Here is a 19,672-nt window from a genome sequence, read left to right as displayed (position 1 = left end):
AATTTTTTATCTTATTTCAAGGTGCATTCTTATTCCATTTTTAACTAATTTCAAGGTGCATTCTAATTTCCTTTTTTATCTTATTTCAAGGTGCAATATAATTTCATTGTTTTATCTTATTTTAAGGTGCATTATAATTTATTTATTATCTTATTTCAAGGCGCTTTATAATTAAATTTTTCATCTTATTTCAAGGTGCAATACAATTTTTTTTATGTTATTCCAAGGTGTATTATAATTTCATTTATCTTCTTTCAAGATGCGTTGTAATTTCTTCTTAGTTTTTTATCTTATTACAAGGTGCATTATGATTTCATCGCGCACGTTTCCTTCAGTGCTCATCCAAGTAACAGATGTATATTTATTTCATAAATTTACAATTTCCTTCAACAAATTACGTATTCGTCTCTCGAATTTTTTATTGCATATGAATGCTTACATAGCGATTCTTTCAGAAATAATTACTACATAGGGAATTAATTTATGTTGTGTGGTATGCCTTTCTATTTATTTTTTTTTTTTTTTTACAATTAGTCAGCTCAATCTGGCAATTCTGTGTTATAATAACCCAGGTACAACTACGCTGGGAATTCATTTCTGTTGCGTGATATGCCTTTGCAACCCCCCCCCCCTTTTTTTTTTTACAGTCATTCAGTTCAATTCGGTAATTCTGTTTTCGCCAACTCTTCATCAACATAACTGCTGTTCTTGAAAATTCGACATATTCCCAATATTCTCAGACTTAACTCACTTCATCAAACATATCTGTACATTTTTTCCTGAACGACTCATGCGAACAGAACTATAACATGATTTTTAGCCCTAAAATAAACATTGTGTTAGGATCCGAACGACATCAGGGTAATGCTCGTGATAGGACCTAAACTAACGAACCTTCAACAAAACCTTAAAGCATATTTGGCCTCCGAAAGATACGAAGCCAGAGGGCTGACCTATCAAGGAAATAGGCCGCTTAGAACTGACCGAATTTCCAGCTTTCTAATAAACTCCGCTCAATCCCTGTTGTTGGTGGAAAACGAGTTCTGGCATTAATATTGGCTTCGTCTGTCGCTTTATGCGGTTTAACTAATTTGGCTAAATAGAAGGGGAAATAGCTTGGTTATTATCATTTAAAGTAGTTGGAAAATTTCACAAAATGTCAATTTCTTTTAGTTCCAATTTCATCTCAAGCCGAAAATTTCAGGCTATTTTCTGACAAGACGAAGAAAATTGATTTCTATTTACTGTATTCAAGGATTTATAGAGATGACGAGTCGTAGGAAGTGAGAGGAAATGAGATGAATAGTTAGAAATAAAATAGTATCTTCGAGTAGTCAAACATAATTGTGACCAAACTACTCCGACACAAAAGATATTAACATGACTCAAGAGTGTTGGAAGATTTGTTTTATAGTAATTAATTAAGTAATTTCGTGACAATTCAATCTACATATCAAGCAGACAAACGTAGAATACCAATACATATGCCCCGGCCGAGGATGTCCTGGAAAGTACATTGGAATGACTACCATGCGTTTTGCGAAGAGAATCTCCTGTCACGCCCAAGAAGTGGCTATCAAGAATCCCGCCCTCACCGCCCACCGAGACATAATCTCCCGCGACTGTATTATCCGCAACACCAGGATAATAGGGAGAGCACCCAACCCTCGCCGTCTGAGCCTTTGGAGGCGTTACTCATCCAGGAGGAAAAGCCCTCCATGAATACGACACAGGAGGCCTTTTTGCTCCTGACCTGCATACGCAGGAACACCCCAGTAACGGCAAACTTCACCATATCGCCGCCCGAAACCGCCCCAATTCAAGAGGAATATAACATCGAAGACGACATTAATATTATGAATAATACCAGCAGCCTTCGACTAATCAAAATGAAGCCCAGCGTGATGATATGCAGCTGAGAAGATCGGCGCGCCTGTTGAGCATGCCCTCGGGAGCTGGCTTCAGCTCGCAGCTAGGCAGCCAATGAAAAAGCAGCTCCCCATTCATTAGCCAATGAAAAGACAGCGGCACGAAGCCCCCCCGCTGCACCGCCATAACATAAGCAGTCGGACTCACCCTCTCACTTCAGTCCTTCACCCACCTCCGCTCAAGAGGATGTCTGAGGTTTATTCAGACGAAACGTCGCAGCCCCACGAAGAGAATAGAAAATAAATAGAATTTATCATCAACTCTATCTGCAATAAACTATACGGGATATACCCAAAAATCTGACTACCCTCACTGGAATTTTTTACCAATAAAAACCCAATCGTTTTGACTATTACCTAATTGAGATATGTTAACCTTCGGTGCGTTGCTCACTAGTTTAAGCAACAATGAGAAAACACTAATTAGAAAAATAGAGAAGAACCTTTCTAAAATTAATGCAGCTGAGGTAGCAATAACTTGTAATAAAACATGTTTGAAAGAGGGTTTACTTCCAACATATTATTATTATTATTATTATTATTATTATCATTATTATTATTGGAGAAACAAATGCATAGTTAATGTATACTCGTATGTAGATATGTTTAAAGATAAATCCGTACAGAAAGCTTTGGGGAAACTGCTCTCTGGACAGATTTATCTTTGAATGTACATACACATAACTGTGGATTTGTTTCTACATTTCAAGACTCACGCTGCTATTATTATTATTATTATTATTTTTTTTTTTTTTTGCTCTATCACAGTCCTTCAATTCGACTGGGTGGTATTTATAGTGTGGGGTTCCGGGTTGCATCCTGCCTCCTTAGGAATCCATCACTTTTCTTACTATATGCTCCGTTTCTAGGATCACATTATTATAATTATTATTATTATTATTATTTTTTTCTTTCTTTTTTGCTCTATCACAGTCCTCCAATTTGACTGGGTGGCATTTTTAGTTTGGGGTTCCGGGTTGCATCCTGCCTCCTTAGGAGTCCATCACTTTTCTTACTATGTGTGCCGTTTCTAAGATCACACTCTTCTGCATGAGTCCTGGAGCTACTTCAGCCTCTAGTTTTTCTAGATTCCTTTTCAGGGATTTTGGGATCGTGCCTAGTGCTCCTATGATTATGGGTACGATTTCCACTGGCATATCCCATATCCTTCTTATTTCTATTTACAGATCTTGATACTTATCCATTTTTTCCTTCTCTTTCTCTTCAACTCTGGTGTCCCATGGTATTGCGACATCAATGAGTGATACTTTCTTCTTGACTTTGTCAATCAACGTCACGTCTGGTCTGTTTGCACGTATCACCCTATCCGTCCTGATACCATAGTCCCAGAGGATCTTTGCGTTATCGTTTTCTATCACTCCCTCAGGTTGGTGCTCGTACCACTTATTAGTGCAAGGTAGCTGATGTTTCTTGCACAGGCTCCGAGCAGTGGAGGGCTTTTGCCACTGAATCATGCCTCTTTTGTACTGGTTCTGTGCAAGTGCTGGGCATTCGCTTGCTATGTGGTTTATGGTTTCATTTTTCGTATTGCACTTCCCACATATGGGAGAGAAGTTATTTCCGTCTATCGTTCTTTGAACATATCTGGTTCTTAGGGCCTGATCTTGTGCCGCTGTTATCATTCCTTCAGTTTCCTTCTTTAGCTCTCCCCTCTGTAGCCATTGCCAATTGTCATCGCTGGCTAGTTCTTTAGTCTGTCTCATGTATTGTCCGTGCATTGGTTATTATTATTATTATTATTATTATTATTATTATTATTATTATTATTATTATTAATTATTATTATTATTATTATTATTATTATTTTTATTATTATTATTATTATTATTATTATTATTATTATTATTATTATTATTATTATTATTATTATTTTGCTGGAGAAGGTATTAACAATGTCCACCTACCTGTTGACGTTAAGAGACAGACTCAACAACAAGCAACATTATCATCGAGAGCCAAAACGCATCTGTTCATGGAGGAAGCGGCCGCATTAAGCACACCGACGGGGCCTCTCCTCATAATAGCTTAGGCACTAAAAGGCAGCGAGGTTCACACGCCCATATGAATTGCAGAAGCGCTTGTGAATGCCAAATACTGCCACATTTCACCTAACATTCTTAATATCTTAAGTTATTATTTTCATTCGGTCCATTCGATGCATACGAGGGTTTTTGACTTTCCGGCGTAATCTCAGGAAGGGAATGGTGTGACGTGTGACGTTAAAATTCTTCTCTCTCTCTCTCTCTCTCTCTCTCTCTCTCTCTCTCTCTCTCTCTTTATATATATATATATATCATACTATAAATTTTAACTTGCATGTGTATTATATCCACAGAATTGCGTGTTATAAAAATATCTCTCTCTCTCTCTCTCTCTCTCTCTCTCTCTCTCTCTCTCTCTCTCTAGATATTCATCAGCCTATTACCTTTTACTTTCCGTACTACGATTAACCAGTCATCTAGACACCTATATTTCCACGGCTATATTTCAGAGGAGCTTTTCCCTTTCGTTTGTTGTCCTTTGCGTTTGTTCTTGAATGTTCGTGTATTATTCTTGTTATCAGAGTTTTAGTTTTCCGTTAAAGAAAACAATTGTGCTGTTTTCTCTCTCCGTCCGCCCTCAAATCTCAAATCTTAAAAATCACTGAGCTTAGAGGGCTGCAAATTGGTATGTTGATCATCCTCCCTCCAATCATCAAAAACACCAAATTGCAGTCCTCTAGCCTCTGTAGATTCTATTGTATTTAAAGTTAAAGTTAGCCTTAAGCGTACTTCCATCATCGCTGTAGGTACCAACAACTTAGTTCACCACCGGACAGAAAACCCGATTGCGACGAAGAGATTTCTCCTCATTTTTTACTTGTTTAACTGTATTATGACGAAAGAATTTAAACACTTTATCCTTGATTATGATTTGGTATCAGATCGTATTTCTCTCGCACTTCCTTTGTCTTGAGTATCATTAAGCATTGCAAATGATAATTATTGTCCTGTAAGATATTCGTTGTCAAAGCTATTTTACTCTGAAAATTATACACACTCATATACAACCTCTGCAACATACAGCTCGATTTTTATCTTGTGTTTGAAATATACGTATGTACGTCAGCATGCATGTATATATGTATGAAGATCAAAGAAGAATTCACAGCGATACCGAGAAACTGATTGTGCTTCATCCCGTTGCTCCAAAATCATTTGTTGCTCCCGGCTTCCACTGAGACGCAGATTTACTCTCTGAAAATACATTCTTTTAACTTCCTTTCTTCTCCGTTCTTAAAACCGTGTTTTTGTGTATGAACGTGTAACTTACAGGTACAAGTGATATTGAAATTGCAAGTACTGAATGGAATACATGAAAGTTTGATTTTATTTAGCCATCTTCAACAGAATCATTACACGGTAGCAGAACTTTAAGCCATATATAACAAAGTAAAATTCTAACGATTTTATTATTCGTTATAATTAAATTCTTCCATGCCTCTTTGCATGTATATAAGCAAATTATCAACAAAACATAGACAGCATTTTTTTTCATGTGGTACTTTGCATGCGTCTGTGCATGCATGAAAGCAAATCATTAACAAAACATAGACAGCTATGCGACGAAGAACTCAAACGCACAGAGATGATTAAGATTGAATGTCCCCTGGCTCTCTGACTCTAGCTCGTTCCAAATGCACCATAATAGCGTGATGAATACGAATCAAGGTCGGCTGGATCAAAAGATAAGATGCAATAAAATGACATATAATCAACAAATGTCTCCCTCGGGTTTGTCGCCTCTGTTTTCTCCATTATTTGCTCGTCTCCTTTTATCGGTGACAGAAACAACCAGTGTCTGTAATTGCAGGGCATTTCTCTGTCTTGGGATTAAGATTGCACATTTCCGTGTGAACCTTAAGTCGCATCAGACCGAACGACCCTTTGTGCAAATTCTCTGCTTTTTATTTATTTTTTTTAAACTACCAGTTTTATTTTAACTTACACTGGTTTTAAATGATAGCGATATATCTATTTTAATTTTGATATTATAGATTTGATTAGCATTCAGCATACTTCACTACCATATCTCTGTTAGCTTCTATAAGTCTGAATTGCGTTTATTTCTTAGCGAAAAGTGTATTTTTCCGAGAATACCCAATCTAGAATCCGTCATAAATTTGAAACTACAGAAAATATCGCAAAATTATAGTTTACAGTTGGACTCTCCTTTACAGATGTGGGACTTTTAGAGAACTTTACGGTACTGATTTTGACAGTTTAAAAGAGAATGGCTACGTAAAATTATGTATAAGTTATGAATGTTCTAATAATAATAATAATAATAATAATAATAATAATAATAATAATAATAATAATAATAATCTTTGTTGGAGTGTTCCATCGACGCGTCAGACTGAAAATATGAATCAAACAGATTCCCGAAAGCGCATTAGACTGAAAATGGGAATCAAACAGATTCCCGAAAGCTATTTGAACAGTTTGATCCTTAAATATATGTATACATATACATATCTGTGGATTTGTTTCTCCAATAATAATAATAATAATTAAATAATAATAATAATAATAATAATAATAATAATAATAATAATAATAATAATAATAATAATAATAATAATAGTGAATATAAGAATAAGACTCTTAACCGTAAGGAATAACATGACATTTCCATCTTTCTCTGTCTCGGCGTTATAGTGTCAACAAATTATTACTAAAACTAATGAACTGAATTTGTTGAATTTTTGGGAAAGCCATGAAAGATCCTTTTTAGAGGATTTTGTAAGGCTTATGTGACATAAAAAGCTTCAATGCCTAATCAACAGTTATTAGAAGTTTGCTAATGGATAAGGTGACCCGAAAAATATTCTTACCAAGTTTCTTTAAACACAAATGCATCAGCTTTCACGAAATTTGAATAATGTTTGGCATATATAACTAGTAAAAAATGAGACGAAGTTTCTTCAGCGCAATCTAGTTTTTTTGTACAGCCTATAATCAAGGCTACCGAAAATAAATCTACCTTTCGGTGGCCTCGGTATAATGCTGCATGAGCCGCGGCCCATAAATCTCTAACAACTGCCCGGTGGTGGCCTATCCTATATTGTTACCAGATGCACGATTAGGGCTAATTTTAACATTTGATGAAAAAAAAAAATGCTTAGCTAGAGGGCTGCAATTTGGTATGTTTGATGATTGGAGGGTGGATGATCATGATACCAATTTGCAGCCCTGTAGCCTCAGTAGTTTTCAAGATCTGAGGGCGGACGGACAGACAAAGCCATCACAACAGCTTTCTTTTACAGAAAACTAAAAATGGAACCCAGAACATAAGTTCTCAGTGACGGTAACGATGATAATACAAAGCAATACCTTTTATGTACAATAAAGCATCGAAGCGTTTACCTGTTCCTACCCTATTTACGTGACAAACATAGAAGGAATATTGAGATAACAACCACACAGTGATACTCCGGTCTATATCTTGTTTACTAATCCGGGGATTCCTTCAACTAAGAGGAGAGAGACAGTACTTTATTTTATTTATTTTATTTTTCTTTACATGAAATATAACAAGTAACTTTGTGTTTTAATGAAAATTGGTTTGTAGGTATGTTATTTTCATCTACAAACAGACAATAAGCCATTTTAAACACAAATTTTACAATTACTCGTACTTGCATTTATATCATAATAGTTGCCTCCCAAACCAAGAATGATACACCTCCATTGAAATCAAAGAACTGCCATATCTTTTAAGTCGTCGGTGATAATGTGACCCAAATACGGAATTTCATGCACAAATTCCAGCCGATGATTTCCCAGGAAAATTTGTGGTTCTGCAATATGCTTAAGCTATCTCGGGAGCAGCGAGATGCACTGGGTCTTGGTTTCGTTGTAGATTATAACAAATTCCTCTGCATATTGGCGGCAAGTGTCGATGAGTCGTTGGAGATCTTGCACTGATGGGGAAATCAGAACCATATCGTTGGAGTAACAGAGGTTGTTTATGGTTGTTTTATTGATGGTGCATCCGATTGGGAGTGAGTTCAGTTTGACATTCAAGGCATCTGTGTACGTATTAAACAGGTATGGAGAGAGAATGCCCCCTTGCCGAAGCCATTAAGGGAGCCGAAGGTGTACGATAATACGTTACCCCATTTGACACAGAATTCCTGTGTGGAGAACCAGCAATGTAAAATGCCAATTAGATACAGGGGTGTGCCCCTTTTATGCAGCTTCAGGAAAAGCTTCAGGTAGTTTACTCTGTCAAATGTTTTTCTCACATCTGCAAAACAAAGCAAAACAGAAGAGGCTGATGATATGTAGTAGTTCAGCAATTCTTTCAGTATGTAGATGCAGGTATCGGTTGAGTGGTTTGCTTTAAACCCGAACTGGTTATCGGTGGTGTGTAGAAAGGGGAGAAGTCTCACTAAAAAAAACCGACTCAAGTATCTTCGATGCTATCGTTGTGATTGCAATCGGTCGGTAGTTGCCAGGGTCAGCTGCATCCTTTAGCTTGTTTTTGATTAATGGTATAAAGTGAACTAACTAAGAGTAGGGAGTCTGGAAGAAACCGGTGAATTATGCCCGCTTTGAATAGGGCAGCTAGCAAAATGTAAATTATGGGATGGCAGAATTTGAAAGCTTCTGCAGGAAGACCATCACAGCCTGGCGATTTATTATTAGGTAGGCTGTTTATGGCATCGCTCATGTTACCTGGCGTAATACGGTCTGCAAAATGAAATTGAACGTTGTCAGTAAGGAGGTTATCTAAATCCCTTCGGGAATCTTGATCATTTATGCAATTCATGATATTGTTGAAGTGATCGCCCCACATACTTGCAATAGCTTCGTCTCCGACTGCTTCCCCTACTCTCTGTGATAGCTTTTAAGTTTTGGGATTTAAGGACTGGATATCTTTCCAAAGACGAGGGTAATCGCCAGATTCTAAGTTTCTAGACATTGCATTGGCTCTTAGTTGTTTTTCATTTAATCTGCAGTGCTTAAGAGCAAGTTTGAACTGCACTCTCGCCTGTCTCATTAGTAATGCAGTGTGCCCTTCCCTCGGGCTACCATTTTGCCTCCACAGTAAAAACATTTCTCGTGAGTATGTATACAAATCTTTAACCAAGTCATTCCATCCAGGTATATTACGAGATTACCTTGACGAAATCTATAGGCAGTCCTGCCAGAAGCAAGCATAGCGGAGATTATGTTTGAATAGAATTCATTCAGATCGCTCCTGTGGTTGGTCATTTCTACAATTTGTGTTGGTACAAAGTAAGGTGTCTGCTGGTTGAACTATTGACCGCAACGTGGTTTCCGTTGTCGACCTAAAGTATCTGGTTTTCTGTTGGTTTTTAAAATCCCAGTTTACCGCTGGTGGGCGATCAGTTAGGGGGTTCACGGTAGGGAGGGATGGGGTACTGAATGACACCTGTAATGGGATGTGATTGTAGCCTGTTGCAAGATCATAGCAAATATTGTAGGTCATAATAGAATCACGAAGTTGTGGAGATGTGATGCAGTGGTCCAGCCAGGAGGTTGTAATAGCGTTCACTCTATTATGTACATATGAATAGGAGGAGGGAGGGAGGAGCATTACATCGCTAATTTGGAGAGCATGATTTTCACAGAAGCGAGTAAGTTCATTATAAAATAGGTTTGTGGGGTGAGAATTAAGGTCCCCAATTATACAAATATGATCAGCAGGAGAATCATGAATAATACTGTTTAACTCCCCTAGGATCATGCAGAAATGATCAAAATTATTGTTATTTTCCCATGGCATATAAACATTAACGATTAGGATTTTAGAGTTCCCTACTGTCACTTGAAGCCCCAGCAATCTGTCACTCCTGTAGGTCACCATCTTTATCATATTGTCTAACGATTTGTGCCACAGGAAAGAAAGGCCCCCTTTCGAGCGACCGGCTATGATTTGATCTGTAACTTGCATCGATGAAGTCGAGAAGGTTCTGAAGTCTTCATGAATTGAATCGCAGATGGCAAGGTTATTTGGCCAGAGGAGCGTTTTTTGCAATTCAATGATGCCTTTGAAGTTTTTGTAGAACATGTTTAGGAGAGGAATGTTCCGCTTGAGGCCAAAAATATTCCAGGAGATTATGTTTAATGTATCCATGGCTACTCACGAAGATGCGAGGTGAATGCTCTGATCATTTGGGTGGATGGGGGTTAGCCAGGGGGGGTGGGCAGTCACTCGCCTTGGGTGGTTGGCTGGCACTTGCAGTGGAAATGACCCTGGATGGAGTGTTAGTAAGTTCTCCTGGGGGTGGTTGGTCCAAGTTTAGGTTATATCTTGAAACTAATATGTTAGGACCAAAATTCTTGCCATTAAGAACGTCGAGGTGTTGAAATATGCAGGTAATCCTGTATGCCACTTTATATTTACTTCTGCATGGGAGTTCGTGAGAGATGAGTGGGTCAGAGCCAGTGAGAGACTTGACTCTCTCCACTATGGTGTCTAGCGTAACCGATGAGCGCAGATTGTGAATTACTACGTGACAGCTCTTCTCAAGTGTCGGGCGAGGTGAAACACAAATGTTGAGCTCCGGTCCAGCGGCCGAACGACAGGTTCTTCTCTTCTTTCTTCTTGTTTGTATCTGCCAGCCACCAGACCCCTCTTGATCACTCTCATCTGCATCTACAATGGGGGATAAGGGGGGGGACATATAGGGTGGGGAGGATTATGAGGGCTGGTAATCATCACCGGAGATCTATCTTCCACCGGAGGTACTGGGGAGGGTGAAGAGGTTGGGAAACCAACATTCCCCTCAGAACGGTCTACGGGTGACGCGGGCACTTCCGTGTTGCTGGGAGGAGAGGAAAAACTGGATGCCGCATTCATAGGAGTCTGGTGGGTATCTGTGCGATTGTCTATCGATCCCTGCACTCCTTTGATCGCATCCCAGATCCCTGTGAGGTTATTTGTTTCCTCCGTTTTAAGACTCTCTAGGGATTCCTGTAGTCCTTTGATCACGTCCCAGATTCTTGATAATTTATCATTTGTCTCCTTAGGTCAGCAGGCCCCTTTGGAGGCAGATTGTAAGGGTCATCGCGTAGATTTCCACCGAGCAGGTCCTCAGCCACATAGTGATAAATGATATTTTCTTGTGAGAGGCCAAGTTCTTCGCTGATCGCTTCTTGAGATTGCTCTCTGGTATCAGATCTTTGCATTTCGAATGAAAAATGTCAAGGATGTCTTTTTTCGTATCATCTTCACTCTTTCTTCATGATTTGTCACAAGTCTTTTTGATCTTCTACCCTGTTTCTCCATTCAGTAATGTCATTAATGTTTTCTCTTGCGGACGAACTTCATTGTTTGCTGAAGGGGGATATAATCTGACCTGATGGAATTTCAAGTAATAAAAGGATCCCCTAATTACTGCAGCTTTGGGATACACTCGCAAATATAATTTACAAATATAGATAATTGCTCAGCGTATCAGTTTAAGTTGTTTAGTTTGTCTTCATGCATTTCAACAGATAATTACTTTTCGTTTTTAGATTAATAATAAATAAAGAAATAGTTATGTAGACGAGATTAAAAAAATATAAATGAGCGTTACTTTGAACGACGGGAGACAAATCTTTATATAAAATGAAGAGCTGTAAGTGTTACTTTATAAATCTAATTTATAGTCTACTGTACATCAGATCGTTATTAGCTAAAGGTGATCGATCGCTCAAATAGCTCAAGTGAAAATTACCATGTAATATGCTAATGAATTTACCCACCTAATCTCTATTTCTCATCCTATCTCTCCTCTCCTCTGTCTGTCCGTCCGTCTGTCTGTCTGTCTCTCGCTTATGAGGCTGTTTATATAATCTGTAATTACCTGATGATACGTTATTGCGTTCCATTATTCAGCAGTCAACATGAATCATTTACCTTGAGTCTGTCTTTTGCGCTTTCTACGAAGTCTACGAAAGAAGTACGTGCTTTGACGAAGTTAATATAAGTAATCATATTGATCATCAAATATTTCACTCTATTTACTTAGCACTTTAGTACTGATAAGGGAATTTGCTATTTTTCCTGCTCGTATGATTTCATTTGAAAGAGGAAATAGGGACACGAATACTCTTAACTGAATAATAAGGATAAGAGAGAAAATCCCACGAATAAAGTTAAAGAAATTATCACAATTGGTGACCCTAGAAGTTAAGAAATATAGAGGGAATATATAAAATATCTGCGGAAGCATAATCATTTAAAGAAGACAATGAATAATGAGAAAAGTTTAGCAGAATTAATAGATGTTGGATAGGCTCCACTTTGGAGGGGTGCCGATCATAAAAATATTTGCCAAAAATACACTAATCAAGACAGGCTAATGAATTTATCAGACATTATTAGCACTATAATAACGCATATTCTCTGTGAGTTTTATCATCCTACAGGGAAAATAAATGATTTTATGAAAAAAAATGTGAAATTCAGGGCCCCTTGTACTGAAGGTTATTTGGTGAACGGTGAGAAACTACACTCTTGAATAGAAATTCGGTCGGACAGAATGTTGGTATATCCCCCTGGAACATGCACATAAATCCTTATCAAAATAGAACAGTAAATAAGCACGTAACAACAACAAAAAAGAGAGCAACAACTGAAGCGAAAGCGCAGCCGATAAATAAAAAAAATATTATAGTATCTCTCTAAATTGGTCGATGTCGTTTTCTACGTTTTCTACAAGTAATTTCATCTCAGAAAACCATTTTAGGGGTATCTAAACTATTTTTTCAAGTTTCTTGTCCTCAGAAAAAATCGTTTTTTCGCTTTTTCTCTGGTTTGGTTTTTTCGGGAAGGGGGGGGGGTATTTCTTTGATTGTCCTAAATAATATAATTTTTAGATGTTTTAGGCTATCAAGTGACATAATAACTACAAACTCTCAGAAGGTTTTGTCCCTAAATCGAGGTTTGAAATTTTTCTGAATATTTCTTCCTAGCTATAGTCTTATTTTTTGGCGGGGCTTTCGCTGAACTTACCTGAACTTGTTGCTCTTTTTTTTGTTGTTATGTGCTTACTTAGTGTTCTATTTTGATAATACTTTATGTGCATGTTCCAGGGGGATATACCAACATTCTGTCAGACCGAATTTCTATTCAAGACTGTAGTTTCTCACCGATCACCAAATAACCTTCAGTACAAGGGCCTGAATTTCACATTTTTTTCATAAAATCATTTATTTTCCCTCCCAAAACCCTCCTCTTAAAACTCTCTCTTCTTATCCCCTTCCTTCTGTAATTCGTACCATTTAATTTTCCTTATCCCTTTAGCTTTGGTTTTTCTTTCCCTTTTCAACTTCAAGTCCATACATAGCAGCCTGTGTTGGGGGGCTACATGGTCGACCTGGAATAACTTTGCAGTTCTTGACCTCCACCAGATTTATCCTTTTATACAAGAAATAGTCTATCTGGGAGAATCTTCCCCCACTCCTATATGTTTATTTATCACATAAATAACGATAATGAGATTAATGAGAATTACTCCTATTGTTATCATTTTGATGTTCATCATTCCACTTAAAGACGAATTTCGATATTACCGGAAGACTGTCCGTTATATACTCGTTATTCTATACATATTTTCCAAAATATTTAGGACTTTAACACTAAACTCGGATACCTTATACCATCGCTTCGAAAACGGGTTAAGCTACATATTGTAATCAACTATTTGCATATTCTTTCCATTATGAACTTAGAACAGCTAATTTTAGATACCCACCTTACTAACGTTACAAAGACCTCTTGCAATAAACAATTCATCCTTCTGTGAAAATTCCCGAGGTCGAGTGAGGGCTCTGTGAAATCGAAAATCAATGGAGGGCTATTAGAGTCTCTATTCATGACTCCTCAAGAGGTCGAGTACAGTTGCCACGTGAAATAGAAATCCATTGATGGATTTTCCATCTTATACCCTCAGCGTCTCGAGCCGTTTGTAGTCGAGAGTATTGGAACGGCGCCTAGCACTTAACCGGAACGGTGTCTTAGCAGGTGTAAGTCTTGTGAAAAGAGAATGATTTAAACGAATATGTTTCATAATTATGTTTTTGAGGTCTCAATAGCTTTAGATTGGTATTCTTTCTTGTGATTTGCTGTCTTTAGAATTTCATAAAATGAGCAATTCGCTTAGGAACATTTGATCCCCTATGCCTCGTACCAAACACAGAGAAACAGTGTTTCATCTACACTGTTTCGCCGTGTTTAATACTAGCCCTTGGGGGATCAAACGTCCTTAACATACTACATCAGCAAGCCCAGAAACTTCCGGCTGTAAATTCTTGTGCTTGTTAATCAGAAGACAGGATCAGTTAACGAACGTTGCACATTTTCTGAAACCTTATGCCTTAAAGTTAAAAAAAAAAAGGAAAATATTTCCTATTCCTTAAGCGAACAGTCTGATGGACTTCACTATGGCTTTCACTAATTTTTCAGGTCGATTTTCTTAAACTTAAAATAGTTAGAATGTTGTGTATAAGTCATAATCGTAAAGAACAGAAAACACATGGCAGCCATAATGAAAATCCAGTACGCCTACTTAAGACACACTTGAGAGAATGAAAACATTGGTTTTCGCTGTTTTTATCTTTCTAAGACTCTGAAAATGTTAAGTTTCACTAATCCTTAAAAATTTCTAACGAAAACACACTGCAGACCTACACAAGACACAGAATAGCATGCCGCGAAGTTTATAACGATTTTAAGTTCACGGAACCGGCGCGGCAAAAACATCTGAACATCTTTGCCCGAAAATGTTACCAATAATTACGAACTTTTCTCCGATAAGGACGCTGTTATCTAACCATGTCTTTCTTTATCTAGTATTTTGGTCATAATTGTCTTTGCTCCGTTATTTCTAGTCTTATCTGTTAGACCCCCGTCCCTGTAAAACTTAACATCGAGTATTTTTACTTTAGTTTTCCGTAAAAGAAAACTACTGTGACGGTATCTTTGTCTATCCGTCCGCACTTTTTCTGTCCGCCCTCTGATTTTAAAAACTGTGGTTAGAGGGCTGCAAATTAGAATGTTGATCATCCACCCTCCAATTATCAAACATACCAAATTGCAGCCCTCTAGCCTTAGTATTTTTTTTTATATTTTATTTTACTTGAGGTTAAAGTTAGTCATAATCGTGCGTCTGGCAACGCTATAGGCCAGGTCGTGGCTGGAAGCTTCATGGGAAACGGCTTATACAGCATTATAGACTGTACAGAAAACTTGATTGACCCGAAGAAACTTCAGCGCACTTTTTTCTTGTTTGATTTCATGAGGACTATAACTTCGTATTTATTTATTCTTGAATATTCCAAATACACTTATCGCTCTCATGCTTCAGTTTACCCTCGTAGTAATAGAAGGATGCGGATTCTGTCATCCCTGGCAAGATTCAATCTTGATCATCATGCTCATTCATACCTATTTCATGCACTGACTTATTTAATTTAATCTCCAACACAGTTGAATGTCTGCTCTTGTGTGTGTGACCACATCCGCGTTGTCCTCGGAAAATATTCGAATGAGTGGAACTTTATCTACAGCCGTTATTATATAAATTTAATTTTGCTTTCCGGTAGGGAATGCCTGTTGACTGCATAATTAAGAGTTAGCCATTTTGGTCCTCTCTAGGTAATGATATACAAAAATGATAATCGCATTGCTAATCAAAAAATGAATGTATATGAATGTGTGTACACATATGAATATATTTATAGAAACATATTTGATATATTTTTTCTCTTATACACTGAAATGGTTTTATATTAATAAATATTAAGTCCTTTATTCGTTTAATATTCGATTTGACATCTTTCGGGAATAACTTACGTCGAGGGAATTATAATTGATGAATGGTACTTCACCAGTGGGGTTCGAACCACAGCTAGGTTGTGAAACAATGGGGTATATACATACATATACATGCATACGTAAATACATACATACATACATACATGTATACATACATACGTACAAACATATATGCATACAATTATACACACTTACATAATACACGCAGTTTTAACTGTTAATGAGGAAAATTATTCATCATTACATGACTTGTAAAACGACTCTTGCTTCGAAAAATATGCACTTATGATGTAACTGACAATGGATAGTGTGCGTATGAAATGTGAATCTTATAATCCTTCCACTTAAAATTACAAAAACTATCGTTATTGTGGTCTGAACAAGGATGCTCAGTAGTGTGGAACCTATTACCCTGTTAGTAGCTTATAATTTTCATCTTTATTCAATTAAAATAACTCGTATCGAGAATTAAGTTCACATATTTTTCTGTTAAAAGCACAGTAGAAAGGAAAATTTTCTTCTCCGGCAAAAATCAAATAACGGAATCTTTATCCACGTAATTTCGCAAGTTCGAGATGACAGGCGTCAGTGGCCTAGATGAGGTAAATGGGAGGTCAAATGGATATGAGGGAAAGGAAGACGGGAAGTCCTTATATGAAAAATAAATGAAAATAAAGAGAATCTGAGTACCACATCTGCTCTCAAAACTGTCCCCGGCCAACTCCCGTCTTGTTAACATCTGGCGCGCTCTGTTTTTTTTATAAGATTTGCTGATGGATCTTCCTGCTTTATTTTTAATCTAGAGAATCTTGACGGTTTTTCTGATTATACTATGAGCTGTATTTCGCAAAATTCTGATCGAATAATTACAACTCTACTCGCGTTTATGCCAGTGTATCAGTTTTGCAAGTGCTTTCGCTAATTTCATCAAATTATTATTTTCATATTAACTTATATTTCATGTTGCTAAACGAGAATATATGAAGCAAATGAGTCTTCAGCGCTATATTTTTGAAGAGGAAAGGCTAGAATCATATAACGGAAAAATGACACATAAACTCAAAGCAAAACCATTCACTAGAATATAATCTGAGAACTTCAGAGTATAAGTGACAAGGTAGGTGGGGGAGGGGGGAGATTTGGGGTCTAGTTAGTAACAGGTCATATATATTTGTGAGTTGAAAATAGAATGATAGAAACTTACATTTTCTAAAATAATAATCAGATTCAGTTCACTGGGAATTCGTCATTAAGACCCGAATAAATAACCTATGAAGTTTTGATTTTAAATTAAGGATGGGAAAGTTAATGAAAAAGAAGACAAATAAAATAACCAATATATGAACACGAAAACCAAAAATATAATGAAAATGAATGACTTTTCACTTATTGACAAAACTTTTTGACAAAACGAAAGAGGTCGCATTTGCCCAGGTATGAATGAGCATGATGATCAAGATTGAATCTTGCCGGGAATGACAGAATCCGCACCCTTCTATTACTACGAGGGTAAACTGGAGCATGAGAACGATAAGTGTTTTTGGAATATTCAAAAATAAATAAATACGAGGTTATAGTCCTCATGAAATTAAACAAGAAAAAGGTGCGCCGAAGTTTCTTCGGGTCAATCAAGTTTTCTGTACAGTCTCTAATGCTGTATAAGCCGTTTCCCATGAAGCTTCCAGCCACGACCTGGCCTATAGCGTTGCCAGACGCACGATTATGGCTAACTTTAACATCAAGTAAAATAAAATATAAAAAAAAATACTAAGGCTAGAAGGCTGCAATTTGGTATGTTTGATAATTGGAGGGTGGATGATCAACATACTAATTTGAAGCCCTCTAACCACAGTTTTTAAAATCTGAGGGCGGACAGAAAAATTGCGGACGGACAGACAAAGCTGCCCGCCCAGTAGTTTTCTTTTACGGTAAACTAAATTAAAAATACTAGATGTTAAGTTTTACAGGGACGGGGGTCTAACAGAGAAGACTAGAAATAACGGAGCAAAGACAATTATGACCAAAATACTAGATAAAGAAAGAAATGGTTAGATAACATCGTCCCTATCGGAGAAAAGTTCGTAATTATTGGTAACATTTTCGGGCAAAGATGTTCAGATGTTTTTGCCGCGCCGGTTCCGTGAACTTAAAATCGTTATAAACTTCGCGGCATGCTATTCTGTGTCTTTTGTAGGTCTGCAGTGTGTTTTCGTTAGAAACTTTTAAGGATTAGTGAAACTTGACCTTTTCAGAGTCTTAGAAAGATAAAAACTTCGAAAATCAATGTTTTCATTCTCTCAAGTGTGTCTTAAGTAGGAGTACTGGATTTTTATTATGGCTGCCATGTGCTTTCTGTTCTTTACGATTATGACTTATACACACCATTCTAACTATTTTAAGTCTAAGAAAATCGACCTGAAATATTAGTGAAAGCCATAGTGAAGTCCAATCAAACGGTTCGTTTAAGGAATAGGAAATTTTTTTTTATTATTATTTTTTTTTTAACTTTAAGGCATAAGGTTTCAGAAAATGTGCAACGTTCGTTAACTGATCTGAAAACCCGAGGAAAATTAAACAATCAACACGGATCGTGACTTCTGATTGACAAGCACAAGAATTTACAGCCGGAAATTTCTGAGCTTACTTATGTAGTATGTTAAGGACGTTTGATCCCCCAAGGGCTAGTATTAAACACGGCGAAACAGTGTAAATGAATCACTGTTTCGCTGTGTTTGGTACGGGGCATAGGGGATTCATATGTTCCTAAGCGAATTGCTCATTTATGAAATTCTAAAGACAGCAAATCACACGAAAGAATACCATTCTAAAGCTATTGAAACCTCAAAAACATAATTATGAAACATATTCGCTTAAATCATTCTCTTTTCACAAGATTTACGCCTGATAAGAGACCGTTCCGGTTAAGTGTTAGGCGCCGTTCCAATACTCTCGACTATAAACGGCTCGAGACGCTGAGGGTATAAGATGGAAAATCCATCAATGGATTTCTATTTCACGTGGCAACTGTACTCGACCACTTGCGGAGTCATGAATAGAGACTCTAATAGTCCTCCATTGATTTTCGATTTCACAGAGCCCTCACTCGACCTCGGGAATTTTCACAGAAGGATGAATTGTTTATTGCAAGAGGTCTTTGTAACGTTATTAAGGGAGGTATCTAAAATTAGCTGTTCTAAGTTCATAATGGAAAGAATATGCAAATAGTTGATTACAATAAGTACCTTAACCCGTTTTCGAGGCGATGGTATAAGGTATCCGAGTTTAGTGTTAAAGTCCTAAATATTTTGGAAAATATGTATAGAATAACGAGTCTATGACGGACAGCTTCCGGTAATATCGAAATTCGTCTTTAAGTGGAATGATGAACATCAAAATGATAACAATAGGAGTAATTCTCATTCTTTAATTCTAGTGTTAGCTGACCTTTTATTGACAACCCAATTTTGCTAACTACCGTTCCAGAGTCATACAGTCTGATAGTGTACATTTAGAAACACGAGTCTGATCGATCCTTTAACGAACATCTATTGATTCTGCTAAACTTTTCTCATTATTCATGGTCTTCTTTAGATGATTTTGCTTCCGCCGATATTTTATATATTCCCTCTATATTTTTTAACTTCGAGAATCACCAGTTGTGATCATTTCTTTAACTTCATTCGTGGGATTTTCTCTCTTATCTATATTAGTCAGTTAAGAGTATTCGTGTCCCTATTTCCTCTTTCAAATGAAATTATACGAGCAGGAAAAAAAGCAAATTCCTTTATCAGTACAAAAGTCCGAAAAGATTAGTAAACACTATGATTTACTTACCCTGCTTTGATGATGTTATACAGAATTAAGAAAATAAAGTGAAATCTTTG

Source organism: Macrobrachium nipponense, chromosome 2 (assembly GCF_015104395.2).
Source record: "Macrobrachium nipponense isolate FS-2020 chromosome 2, ASM1510439v2, whole genome shotgun sequence".
Lineage (NCBI taxonomy): Eukaryota > Metazoa > Arthropoda > Malacostraca > Decapoda > Palaemonidae > Macrobrachium > Macrobrachium nipponense.
The sequence above is the reverse complement of the archived record's forward strand: the minus strand, read 5'-3'. Positions refer to the sequence as shown.